We start from the raw sequence: 15,037 nt of genomic DNA on the forward strand, positions 1-15,037 counted from the left end.
CTTCTTTTGCTTCTTGGCTTTCATCTTGTGCTGCCTCCTCTTTCTGAGACTCCCCTGGTACTGCAGCAGAGTTTACTCAGAGAAGCCAATTCCCTAGCCGATTCTCTTGCCAAAGATGGTCTCTCTCGTTCGTCCTTTGTTTCTGGGTCTCCTTCCTTATTGCTTGAATGGTCCTCTCTGTTTGGGATTGCTTTTAGCCGCTTAATAATTTCACCATTTCATAAAAAATAAAAAATAGGAATTGGTGAACAAACTAGGTATTGTGACAGTTAATCTAGTTAACTTTCATATCTCTGGTCATCATGATTTCTTTTTAGGTATGTGCTAGACATCTCACAGAAGAATCTTGACAAAAGAGAAAATTACCCCAAAGTCATTGAATGTTTCATTTATTTTGTTCCAATGCACAAACAAATTCCTAAAAATACAGTAGTTATATGAATCTCTTATTAGCACATATATATGAAAACCAAAATCATTTGGATCGATACAAGAGAACAAAAAAAGTGACAGACCTTTTCAAATGGATATGCTGTTTTCTGGCAAGTGGCACATTTGTCTTGGGTCCCAGCGAAGAAGGAAGACAATTTGCGGGGCTGCCTACTCTGTGAGGTAAATGATCCAACACGTGTGAGCATTCTGGACAAGTAAAGTGAAGAAAAACTCCATTGTAGAAGATAATGATACAACCTACCAGATCATTAGACTTTTTAGAAGGTTTTCTATCTGGAAAGTCATAAAACTGTACACATGAAAAAAATACCCACAAAAGAAAGAGAGAGAGAGAGAGAGAGAGAGAGAGAGAGTTTCAAGTATGAAAAAACCCATGTAGGGAAAGAGCATAAATCCTCATGTTGGAAATTCTTGGAGAAACTTCATGTCTCCTTGAAGAGCTGTTCAAAATGAGGCTTGCAGTAGAGGACTCCGTCCATGGAAGAGTAGTTACTCATCTAAAGATATACATCATCAGCATAATTAATGGAAAAAAAAAAACAGATAAGGTTATTTCAAATGGGTCATACTGATTTCAACAATACAACACTTCTTCCCAGAACAACAAGAAAAAAAAAAGCTTATTTGTGATCCTAATACAAAAATACTAACCACAAGGAGCTCTCCACAATGGCTGCATTTGAAGCAGGTCATGTGATATGCCACACCATCAGCAGATAACATTGCAACAATGTAAACGGTCCTATCACATGCCTTGTGTTGAAACCAGTTGCGCTAAAACCTCGAGGCTTTTTTTAAAAATAATAATTCACATTCAATTGTGATTTCTCATTCACATCGTCGGCTTAAATAGCCGTTTTACAGAATATACATGGAAGACTTATGAGTGATTAACGGGATTACATAATCACCGGATTTACAGAATATTTACATGATTTCTCTTTAAGGAAATAAATCTTAAAGTAAATCTTAACACTCCCCCTCAAGTTGGTGCATAGATATCACTTATGCCCAACTTGTCAAGACATTTGTTAAAAGCTCGGTAAGACACTGCCTTGGTTAGCACATCGGCAAGCTGATCCTCAGATCGAACATGAGGGGCTTCAATGATTCTTGCTTCTAACTTTTCTTTAATAAAGTGTCTATCAACTTCAACATGTTTAGTTCTATCATGCTGGACTGGGTTGTGGGCAATATCACATGTGGCCTTATTGTCACAATATAATTTCATAGGACTTGTCTGCTCAATATGTAGTTCTTGTATCAGATTTTTGATCCATAATAATTCACATATTGCCTTGGCCATTCCCCTATATTCGGCTTCAGCTGAAGATCTAGCCACCACCTCTTGTTTCTTACTTCTCCAAGTGACCAAATTTCCACCTACAAATGTAAAGTATCCAGATGTAGACCGTCGATCTTCTATTGACCCAGCCCAATTGGCATCGGTATAACCTTCAATTTTCAAGTCACCTCCCTTTTTAAATAAAATTCCTTTCCCTGGAGATGATTTCAAGTAGCGCAGGATACGGTTAACGACATTCATATGTTCTTCACTTGGTGATTGCATAAATTGACCAACCACACTTAGTACATAAGCTAAGTCTGGTCGAGTATGTGCAAGATACATTAACCCCCCAACTAGTCTCTGATAACGCTCCTTGTTAGCAGGAACTTGATCTGGATGTATTCCTAGTTTTAGATTTTCTTCCATAGGAGTACTGACTGGACTACATGTTGTCATTCCAGTTTCCTTTAATAAATCCAAAGCATATTTTCGTTGAGATAGAAAAATTCCTTCCTTGGATCTGGACACTTCAATGCCAAGAAAATATTTTAAGTAGCCAAGATCCTTCATTTCAAATTCTCTAGCCAGACGACTTTGCAATGATTTCTTTTTTTCTGGATCATTCCCAGTTACTATCATATCATCAACATATACAATAAGAGCTGTGATGGCCTCTTTGTTATATTTCAGGAAGAGAGTATGATCTGAGTTGCTTTGCTTGTATCTGATAGATTTCATAAACTCTCACGGGATTCGAACGCGGGACGTAGCATGCCCAGTTCTGATACCATGACAGTGGCTAGCCAATACAACCCAACAGACCGATCTTTTGGCGCAATGGTAAGTAACATGGTATCAGAGCAGGTTGGTCGTATGTTCGAATCCTGTTGCCCCCAATATTTGTGTTGACAAATTTGGTCCCCCGGTTTGTGGGGGTTGCCCGTGTTGTGGGCGTCGCACATGCGGGGGAGTATTGGAATTGGCCCTTTGCTTGTCTTTAATATTCACGTTGCGCCTTCTCTAACAGGTCAATCTTTTAGAGCAACTGGTTTCAACAGCCTCGAGGTTTTAGCGCAACTGGTTTCAACACCTTGCACTTCTCAAGAGTCCCAATGAAAGCCATCTTGAAAAATCAAAACTCGAAGGAACAAATAAACAAACAGATGCTCTGCAAAGAGGTAGGCCAGGTTCTTGGGTACCAACCCCTCCACCCCAACAATTTTTATCTCAACCTCACCTTCGGTTTCCTCCCTATCCTCACCCTCGCCCATTCTGAGACTCCAAAACCGCCACCGTCACCTCCACCCTCTCCACCGTCTCCAATAAATGGGAAATGGACCCCAGCCGAAGAAGCGAAGGCAGGGAAGACGACGACGAAGATGAAGAACAGAAGAAAGGTCTCCACCAATGTCGTTCACTCCGCCATCTCCGACACGCTCGACGTCTTGGGGATCTATCCTTCTGGCCAGATCCTCGCCGCTCCTGGAATCGCTCGGAAAATTCGGGTTCAGGTCGTTGGTAGGAGAGCATGTGATGAATTTCATCGAAGTTGGATTACAACTATGCAAGCGAGTCTTGATTCTTTAAGGCTAATCGTGCGAATTCTCTACTTACCAAGTTTATGCCCTTTATCCATTCTTTCCTATCCTAAAAAAGGAAACGCGGTTTCTTTCAATTCAAATCCCATTCCAATTGGAATTCTATCTGTAACCTCGGCCTATATATAACACTCACTCTACTTCACTCTCAACCTTCTCTCAAATTCTCCATCACTCGACCAAATGCCGAAACGCACCGCCATGTCCAAAGATGAGGATCGTCACAGTACCAAGAAGCGCCTCAAGTTGGTTACAACGATATTTCCAACTAATTCAGAAGTCCATTGTGGATCGCAAGTGCTGCAAGCGATTAATGCTGCGCCTACTCTTTCTTCGGAACTACCGACCGGAATGCTTTCTCCTATCATCAAACATATTGATGGCCCGGAGCATTTTTCTGCCAATTGCTGCAACGATCACCAACTCCGGTTGAAGAACCGTTTTGCTGACACCATAAAAAGGGCTCAAGAAAAACTTCGTGAGGTAGCTGAAACGAGGAAGAACGTTCGGCCCAGAGGAGTGTGTTTGCTTGCTCAATAGACCTATAGATGATAACTTCCTTCGTAAACAGACACTTGTATTTAATTTTGTGTTTCACTGTGAAAGTTTCTTTGATTCTTTATATTAATTACTGATTCTTTAATCGATATCTTGGACTACAATCTTATTCTGGAAGTCATTGATCTATCTTGTAAACATTTCTCGAAACTATATAGCTGGTTTATAAGAGATATTGTTTCGAATTCTGAAATGCTTACAATTATGGCTTTATCAAAATGCTTAGATTTTAGTGATGAAGTAATTTTCACTCAGGACCTCCTGTCTGCGAGTAGAGGGAGCTGCCTGTTAGTCTTCCTCTCCTTGCACGATTCATTTTCCTTTTTTCCTTTTTTCTTGGTGTTGGAACACGGAGGAGAGTTAATCCCTCTTTCTTTTACGAAGTGCTTCTATTATAATTAAATGATTAAAAGGTGGTTTTATTCCTCAAAAGTCAAAAATTTGAAGGTTTCTTATCCAATCCTCTGTTTTTTACTTAGCCTTCGAAGCATAAAGGATGTTGGCCACTGTTTGCAGATATAAGCGACGGCTCCCTATCTCTCGTAGATTTGTAAAAACTATGGCTACCCGCAGAAAAATGGGCTTCGCCCAAGTAGAAGAATTATGATAAATGTTGAATCACCTCGACTAGTTCAATTGTGGAGGACTGAGAAAACTGCAGAACTATCAAGGGAGTTCTCACTTCAAACAATGAGATATCCCTGGACTGAGAAAACTGCAGAACTATCAAGGGAGTTCTCAGTTCAAACAATGAGATATCCTTGCCTGTTGCACTTTCCCTTTCCCTTTCCATTCTTGATTTTTTTTTTTATTCCACGAACTTCAGGATTTCAAGATGGCCAAAGAATCAAGATCCCAAGTTCAAAGAGTTCCTCGATAGTGTATCCCAGTTGGTTTCCTTCGTTGATGGTGTGTTATGCGAAACATCCATGAGTTCATCTCTGTAATCTTCGTCTGTTATTTGAATTCTCTAATTTGTTGGAGGGGTCGTCAATTAGAGGATTTATAAGCGTATCCCAGCTAAAATAAAATATGCTTACTGACTTGGTCTAATCTCCATATAAGCAGTGGTATGAAGCAATTTTTTAGGGGACAACAAGCTTAATTTAGACTAATATATGTATAAAGAATATAAAATTATTAACCATGATATAATTCAGATTAAAATTTTAAATAAAAAAAAGTATGTTGAAGAAGTTAAATCATACATAGTTATAATAGGACATTAAAAATCTACAAAGTACCAGATAAAAAAAAAAAATCTATGAAAGCATACTTAGAGGGAGATCAATCAAATGCATCATATGATTTTTCCAATTTCATTCTGTCAAGTTCTTGTGGTGGCCAAAACCATGCCAAGAGCCACTTATAGAAAAAGTTGTCAAAGCATGCTAATTCTAGCACCTTCTTTACCAGAGAATAAGAAACCTGTAACTGAGACAAGGATGGTCTCCAGTTGTCCAAGAACGAGGAACAGAGTAGTGAATCTGCTGATATAAAGTGCTAGACAACTTTTTTATGGAGACCTTTGTTCCCTTTTTTGGGCTAGAATAAATTAAATAAATAGATAAAACAAAACATTTTTATAAAATTATAAAACTCAAAATATATTCATACAAAAAAGTAATATAAATTAATTAAAATCATAGTTAATATATATCAATATAGGAAGAAATAGACTAGCCTATTTTACCTCTACTTGCATAACTATATTTTTATTAGAAACACATCAACTAAATTATCTTTATAAAAATTATAAATATATTTTCCATTTAATAAATAGTAACGGGTAAAGGGGTAAAATTACTTGAATATTTAATTTTTTCCCAAACAAATAAATACAAATAAATATTCAGATAAATGGACAAAATTAGAGGGTCTTTAAACAAATAAACGAGATTGGATTCCTTATTACAACCAACCAAATTGAGTGTCAATTGGGTGGATGCCACTTTGATATTTCAATTGATTTTTAATGACAGTTTCCTCTCTAAACGTGGATTTTCTCTCAACCTCTGCCAAAGAGTCGAATCCAGCAAATGAATACATACTATGTTGTGATGAATTTGGTCATGAAAGGATATTTAAATGTGTATTTTGAGCAGTTGGGTCATCCATTGCTAGATTCCAATACTATAGACCCCTTATTAGTGTTGATGGAACATAATTATATATGAAGTATCCTACATGTCTGTTGACTGTTACTACTCTTGATGGGGATAATGGTATTTTTCCTCTAGCTTTTGTTGTTGTTAAATCAAACAATCAAAAAAGTTGAGAATGGTTTTTAGCTTGTCTAGACGTTTTGTTAATCAAGGAAGAAGACCCTTTACTTTAATTTCAAATCGTCAAAACGTTTTGATAAGGGTGGTCCAGAGACAATTTCCACCGCCAAGATGTTTTCATCGTTTTTGTATTCGTTATATAGTTGCCAATTTCAAGAAGATGTTCAAAAATGAAACTTTGATTGCTCTCATATGGTTTGTAGTAATGAAGGCAAATAATTAGATTTTGATCAGACAATGGAGTTGATTGTGCAACAAAGTGAGAGAGCAAAAGAATTATTGGCAGAAAGAGAATTGAGTCCTAAGTTTTGGTCATTGGAGCGTGATGGCAATGTTCACTTGGGTGTGATGACCAACAATATGTCTTAGAGTTTTAATTATGTTTTGATTCAAGAAAATGTTCAAAAATGAAACTTTGACTGCTCTCATATGGTTTGTAGTAATGAAGACAAATATTATAGATTTTGATCATACAATAGATTTGATTGTGCAACAAAGTGAGAGAGCAAAAGAATTATTGACAGTAGGAGAAGTGAGTCTTGATTTTTGGTCATTGGCGCATGATGGCAATGTTCGCTTTGGTGTTATTACCACCAATATGTCTTAGAGCTTTCATAATATTTTGATTCAAGAAGATATTCAAAAATGAAACTTTGACTGCTCTTATATGGTTTGTAGCAATGAAGACAAATATTATAAATTTTGATCAGACAATGGAGTTGATTGTGCAACAAAGTGAGCGAGCAAAAGAATTATTGACATAAGGAGAATCGAGTCTTGAGTTTTGGTCATTGGCGCATGATGGTAATGTTCGCTTTGGTATGATGACCACCAATATGTCTTAGAGATTTAATAATGTTTTGATTAAATAAGATATTCAAATATGAAACTTTAACTGCTTTCACATGGTTTGTAGCAATGAAGACTAATATTATAGATTTTGATTAGACAATGGAGTTGATTGTGCAACAAAGTGAGTGAGCAAAATAATTATTGACAGAAGGAGAATTGAGTCTTGAGTTTTGGTTAGTGGCGCATGATGACAATGTTCGCTTTGGTGTGATGACCACCAATATGTCATAAAGCTATAATAATGTTTTGAAATGTGGTAGAAGTTTTCCAATTGAAGCATTGGAGGCATGAATATTTTGTAGATTAAATAAACTTTTTATGAAAAAACATGAAGTTGTGGGAAAGATGACATCGTTTTGTACTCCCTCTGCTGATGCATCTCTAAAAACTAAGGTGGATATAGCAAGAGCATGTAAATTTGCGGTATCAAGATAATATGTATGAAATCCGTGTGGATCAGCAAAGGTTGTATCAGGTTGATTTGGAGAATATGACATGTACATGCACTCACTTTCAAATGGAAAAAATTCCTTGTGCCCACGCAATTACGATGTGTGGAAAAATCAATTATGATTTCAATCAATTATGTGATCTTTGGTATACAATAGAGGCATATAGACAAACATATGCAATTGGATTCTATCCTCCTAAAGATAAACTCTATTGGCCTAATACGGGTGTACGAGTTGTTCCACCTATTGAAAGGAACAACCCGATCAACCACGTTCAGTTCGTATATGTACAAAAATGGATAAAGGAGAAAGTGGTACCTATGTTTATTGTAGATGTAAACAATTAGGGCATAATGCCAGAAAATGTCTAAACCGACCAATTAACACCCCAACAAGCACTTCAGGAAGTAACAATCCAAGGTGAGCATTTTCACTACTTGTAAAATTTAAGTATTAGTATTGATAATTGTCTTTTATTTTTTGGTATTCTATATGTATTAATTAGTCATTTTAAAATTTTACATTGTTTAGCCATTCTTAGTGGAAGTTGTGCTTAGTGCCCATTTAATAAAGCTAACTGGAGTCTAGGTATATATTTTGTCTACGTAGTTTTATTATTTTTCTTATGAACATGGTTTTCATTTGCTTTGACACTTTTTGTACTAGCAACACCAGGGATAAGTGCTAGAACTCATCTTCCTTTTTTACTTGCAGCCACTGTGTTGGGATACATGGTTAGTTCCGGGTAAGCACTCCCATCCCATCATTTATATGCACCAGAGATATAAAATTCAGTTTTGATTTGAAGTGACAACAGAATAATCAAGTTTCTGATGGGATTGACATTTGCATGTGACTACCTCACCAAAGTGTCATCAAATCTAGTCGTTGGTGATATCATTTCATTCGCCTTCACAATGTTCAAGCAGAGAAAGATATCTCGAACTCAGGTGTGCTTAGCTATTGATTTTTTGTCTGGTATTTGAAAGTAGTGGTAATGGTTATTTTCATTTGTTTATTTAAAATCATCAAAAGGCATGCAACAAAGATATTCTCGTCTGTGATAATCTCCATAATTCTCTCATTGTACTCAACCGCCATTGTTGGGCATTTAATTGCACTACTGAAACAACTTAGGTATCATGCAAGTGTTTGCATGGATTATAGTCTTACATTCGATAGTGGCTGGGCATTTGTTCCAAATTCTCGCATACCTCTTGATTTATTTTACATGTCAAAGACATCCTTAGCAAGATGTTTGAGTAACGACCTTGACTTACTCAATACTATACTTAGAGCTTGTTGTTTTCTTGTATAAGACAAGTCATGCTATTGATCCCTATATGCTGACCTAAACTGAATGATTTTTTTTTAAATTTACTATTTTTTACATCTTTGGGTACATGTAATTACTGCTTGTTTCATCATGTGACTAAGTCTCTGGTCAACTATACTTTTTAAATGGGTTCTTTGTTGCATTTTGCAGTGGAAGAAAAATTGTATGAGGAGACTAAGAAGAAATGCCGAAAGATGAGGTAGAGATCGAAGTAGAAGTTTTGTTGGGAAGACAAGATGGATATTCTCTTTGAGCAGTACTCGATTTTGGCTGGAGCTTCACTATCTTGTCATTGGTGACAATCTGTTTTGGGAGAGGCTGTCTTGTTGACTTTTTGTGAAGTCATTCAACTCTAGGCTTGTAAACTATTACGATTGATAGAAACTACTGATATATTCATGTTTAATGCTTCAATATAAACCCTTGTTGTCCAAACACTGTTTATGAGAATGCTATTGGTAATTGATTATCGTTGATGTTATCTACTTGTCTCGCCTTTGATGTTTTGGCTTTGACATCAACACTACATGATCTTGTTTGGTTACTGATTATCTTATTATCCAATAGAGCTCTAAGTATAGTACTCAGCTCTAAATTTTTTTCCTAAATTCAACAATTATTTTTTCATATATTTTTTCAATTAAAAAATATTTTAAATCGATAATAAAAGGAGTAAAAATGGTAAGAGTAAAATTTTTAATTAATTAATATAATAATTTTATAGTTTAATATTTTTCAATATAAGGAAATAAAATGTGTACCAATAAATTTGATTTTTAAAGTCTAAAATAAAAATTTTAAAAATTTTAAATAGATAATAAAAGGTATTAATTAGGTAGGAGTAAGGTTTTTAATTAATTAATATAGGTTATTTTATATTCTATTATTTTAAATATAAGGTAACAAAATTTGTACCGATAAATTTGATTTTTAAACTCTACAGTAATTTTTTTGAAAAATATTTTCAATTAATAAATATTTTAAATCGATAATAAAATGTGTTAAATAGGTAAGAGTAAGTCTTTTAAATTAATTAGAATACATATTTTATTTTTTATTATTTTAAATGTAAGGTAATGAAAAGTGTGCCGATAAATTTTATTTAAAATAAAATTTTCAATTTCTTTTTCAGTTAATAAATATTTTAAATCAATAATAAAAGGTGTTAAATAGTATGAGTACGATTTTTAATTCATTAATATATTTTTTAATAATGGATTATTTGAAATATAAGGTAATAAAAAGTGTACCAATAAATTTTATTTTTAAACTCTAAATTAAAATTTTCAAATTTGTTTCAGTTAATAAATATTTTAAATCGATAATAAAGGGTTTTAAATAGGTAAGAGATGTGAGAGTGGTTATGTCCACTCTTATAGGCGGTAACTTTCTGCACCTAATAGATCGGTCTGTTGGGTGTATTGGTTAGTTGCTGTCATGGTATCAGAGCTGGACACACCACGTCCCGCGTTCAAATCCCGTGAGAGGCGGTCAAGAATGGGCGGGGTGGGTGTCGTAGTCGTTCCGTCCACTCTTGTAGGCGGCTTTCCGCTCCTAACAGATCGGTTTGTTGGGTGTATTGGCTAACTGATGTCATGGTATCAGAGCCGGGCACGCCATGTCCCGCGTTCGAATCCCGTGAGAGGCGGTCAAGAATGGGCGGGATGGGTGTTAGAGTGATTCCGTCTACTCTTGTAGGCGGTAACTTTCCGCACCAAACAGATCGGTCTATTGGGCGTATTGCCTAGTTGCTGTCAAGAGTAAGATTTTTTAATTAATTAATATTCTATTTAATAAATTATTATTTTAAAAATAATGAAATAAAAATTGTTATAATAAATTTGATTTTTAAACTCTAAAAATAATTTTTTGAACATATTTTTTTAATTTTATAAATATTTTAAATCAATAATAAAAGGTGCTAAATCGGTAAGAGTAAGATTTTTTAATTAATTAGTATAATTTTTTAATATAAAGTATTTAAAAGTGCACCGATAAATTTTATTTTAAAACTAATATAAATTTTTCCTTTTTTTTAATTAATAAATATTTTAATCAATAATAAATGGTTTTAAATAGGTAAGAGTAAGATTTTTTAATTAATAAATATACTTTTAAATAATTTATTATTTTAAATATAAGGTAATAAAAATTGCTTCAATAAATTTGATTTTTAAAGTGTAAAATATTTTTTTAATTCATAAATATTTTAAATCGATGATAGAAGGTACTACATCGATGATGACGTGGTTTAAATGTTATATTTTAAACCGAGGTTTTTTTTTTCATTTAATGATGTGGCATCCTACACGGTGATGATGTGTCGTTTGACTCACCGAGTGCTGATTTGTCATGATGATGTGGTGATACGTAATCAGTCAAAACCTACATGTCACTTTTGACTTTACATGTGTTCAATTGACTGGTCAAAGTCGATTATTTTTCTAAATAAGTTCAAAACTTCATCATTTATCTAAATATGTTAAAAAAGTTGGGTAAAATTGGCAAAAAATGTAGAAAGGGAACTATGAACAGAGATTTGTTTGTCGCTTTGGTCTTCTGAAATGGGTAAATTACCTTGTGAACTTCCATGCTTGGGGATCACTATCTTGCATAGCTAGGTCAGGGGCTTAACACCTTCATTGGTCACGGTACTAGTCTCCACTCTAATGTGTGTAGCGTGAAAATACACAATTGGAAGATCATGATTAATCACAACTAGATGCAACGGAGAGTTTCCATCTTTATCATCTACCACGTCATAAAATGACACAAAAAACCTTCATGGTCAGTTTAAATATTATGAGGATGCAATACCTATTATTATCAATTTAAAATATTTATTAATTAAAATTTTATTATAGAGTTTATAAATAAAATTTATCGTTACACTTTTTATTACCTTATATTTACAATAATAAAATACAAATAAGTATATTAATTAATTAAAAATCTTACTCTTACCTATTTAAGACCTTTTATTATCAATTTAAAATATTTATTAATTGAAAAATGAGTTTAAAAATTAAATATATTGATACACATTTTATTACCTTATATTTACAAAAACATAACAAGTATATTAATTAATTAAAAAATCCACAAAGTGTTATAAGAAGCATGAGTCATATTAGATTCAAAACACACTAAGGATATGAGATTACCTTTCTTTTCAAGCCAATACTTGAACTTGGGGCAAGTTTTCTTTATATGTCATTTCTTCTTGCAGAAGAAACATTTGGCACCGCCCTTATATTCTTTATTAAGAAGCATTTTCCCTTCCCTTTCGTAAAAGGTTTCTTGTCTCGAGTCGTCAAATACGCACTTTCGATCCTCTCCTGATTCAACCTCCCTTCCTCTTGTACACACATGGTCAAAAGATCATTAATTGACCATTTCTCCTCATGTGTATTATAAGAGATTTTGAAGGGTGCTTATTCAGACGGAAGCGAGTTTAGGACGAAGTGGACCAAAAATAACTTGGACATCTCAATCTCCTTCGATTTTAGATTTGTGGCTATATCATGCATCTACATGATGTACTCTCACACACCCTCGATGCCAGTAAATTTCATGGAACACATTTGGGTTATCATAGTGCTCATTAATGTCTTCTCGGAAGTCTCAAACTGTTCCTGAATAGCTTGAAGATCATTTTTTGCTTTGGCACATTCAAGAATGGATCCACGAATACTCTTCCCAATATGAGACTTAATAAACATTAAACCTAATCGATTGAATCGTTCCAAAAGTTTAAATGATGTTTTCTCAATTTGGGTACTGGATTCCATGGGATTTGGAGGTTCATCCACTCAAAGTGCCAAGTCAAGATCTATGCACCCTAATAACAGGAAAATTTTCTCTTTCCACTCAATATAATTTTCTCCATTTAGGGGAATAATAAATGAATCAAGGTTTGGAATAGACAAAGTTTGAAGAACTGTAAAGTAGACAACAAGTTTACCAAACATGTAATGAAGCCAATTTTTTTGAATATTTACCTTTGTAAATAATTCAAACGAATAAATAAGCGTGTCATTATAATCTTTCCCGTGGGCATAGATTATAACACATATGCGATTTATGTCTCTTTATGATGGGACCTAAAAATTTGTTTATAAAAGAATATTCTACACTTGTGGACAACTAGAATCTTAAAGTAATTGTTTCCCTTCCTACTTAATCACTTAAATATAACATTTAGCCTGTGGGGTTAAATTATTAAATCTGCATGATTAATCACAATTTTTTATGTCATTAACTTTATGTGACTAAATTAATGTCACTAGACATTTTTATAATTAAGAATGTTGGGGCAATTACTCAATTATTCAAATGCATACAAAAAATATGACATAAAAATAATTGACTAAAATTGATGTCAATTATCAATTCCTTATATTTAGGTCAACTTAAAATATGTATAAAAATGAATTAAGCCTACAACCTAAATAAAAATTTTTACAATTGAAAAATTAACAAAATATGCACAGTATACAACTATATGTGCATGCACAATCATTTAATTCATATGAATTAAAAGAGAAATTGCATAAAAACAGATTTACTAATTTTACTACAATTTAAATATGTATTAAATGTGTATCCAACGACAATACATGAAGGACAGTGGGTCTGATGATCATTGGTGTCAGAATTGTATCCACGGGTTCGAATTCCCGCTGGAATTTGTGAACTGAGTCGGGTTAGCGAGTTGTGACGGGCAAACCGAGCCAACTCAACTTGTCTTGCCACGATTCAACCCATCCGCGCACCCAACTTGACCCGAGTCGACTCAATCCCAACTCATTATTTAAATGAAACTGAACTTATGTTTCATTTTTTTCTTTCTCTTTTATTTTTTTATTTTTTCACGAGATGGAGGTCGTCTTCAACCTCCAACCACACACAGAGGGGCTATTGATGGCAGCGACTGTCACCCCCCTCCCCCGTCGGACATCAACCGCCATCTTCGGTGTCACTTGTGCACCTTGCTCCTACCAGCGGCACTCGTTCGCCACAGAGCCCCGAGAACACAACGGATGAAGGGGGTCGTCCGTTGACGCATCCAACGCCACTCCGCGCATGTTGCCAGGTTGTGAAATGCTGGCCGACACGTGCACAGAGCACAGAGCTTGGCTCTCTTTTCTCAACTGAAATGAAGCCATGATCAGAGAGGAAAGCTTTGATACCAAAAATGTAAGACTTCAACTCAAGAACTTCTTAACATAGATGAAATTCATAAAATCTGAAACAAAAAATGCACCTCCCGTCACGGCGATCAATTTTTAGAGATTGAAGATGTCTCGTCTATCACAGAGGTTCATCGATGGCAATGTCCAAGCATCCCTAAGCTAGACCAAATCCAAACTCAAACTCCTCCTTTCCATCAAAGAGAGGAGAGGTTGTAATTGCTACTAGTTACAACCGATGACCACCATCTACCTAGGAAGCCACCCAGTGAATGGGTCATAAATGGAAACTGTCTTACAATTGAAAGTCATTATTTTTGGTTAATAATAAAATTATTTATTTATTTATTATATTCATTTTTTACTGTATAAATTATTGATTTAAGAGTGGTAATTTAAAAATTGTTAAAATAACTATTTGATCAATTATTTTCTTTAATTATTCCATTTTTATGTTAAAATATTTCTTATGTTATTAATAAAATAATTTATTTATTTATTATATTCATTTAAGTTTTTTTTTATAATTAATTAGTACACAATTATTTGTCACACGTAATTATTGTATTAATTTACAACAAACTACAATCATTTATTAATGAAATATCTTATTTAATTAATTAGTATATTAATATATTTTAATACAACATTAAATTACTTATTAGTTAAGTAACCACGTTTTTTTTGGTTAATTATCTGTTTAGGTATATTATAAAAAGTTACTCATTCTCTTCTTTACATCATAATTTTTATTTTAGGCACTAACACTGCAAACTTTTTTTCCAATGCATTTGAACTCATCCACACTAACACCAAATTTTACATGAATTTGAACTAGCTCATTCTCTTGAACTTAAACTTGAACTTGAACCAAAAATGCACTAACCCCCCGTTACTTACCCAAAATTGTTAGTGATCACACACGAGGGAAAGTGCAAGTGAATGAACTATATAATTCATTTTCAGTCACTCTAATGTAAACCGAGTGAAAGATAATTCCGATGGTTCACCTTGTCCACTCAC

General features: G+C 34.1%; 1 pseudogene; it reads right to left on the minus strand.

The window, feature by feature from the left end:
* Positions 1-385: 385 nt before the first annotated feature.
* On the minus strand, positions 386-2,864 carry LOC137943585 (LIM domain-containing protein PLIM2a-like; annotated as a pseudogene).
* Between the last annotated feature and the right edge of the window lie 12,173 nt (positions 2,865-15,037).

Source organism: Aristolochia californica, unplaced genomic scaffold (genome assembly GCF_029961685.1).
Source record: "Aristolochia californica isolate CCGP_79_NKW_82.1479 unplaced genomic scaffold, dmAriCali1.0.hap1 SCAF_11, whole genome shotgun sequence".
Taxonomy (NCBI): domain Eukaryota; kingdom Viridiplantae; phylum Streptophyta; class Magnoliopsida; order Piperales; family Aristolochiaceae; genus Aristolochia; species Aristolochia californica.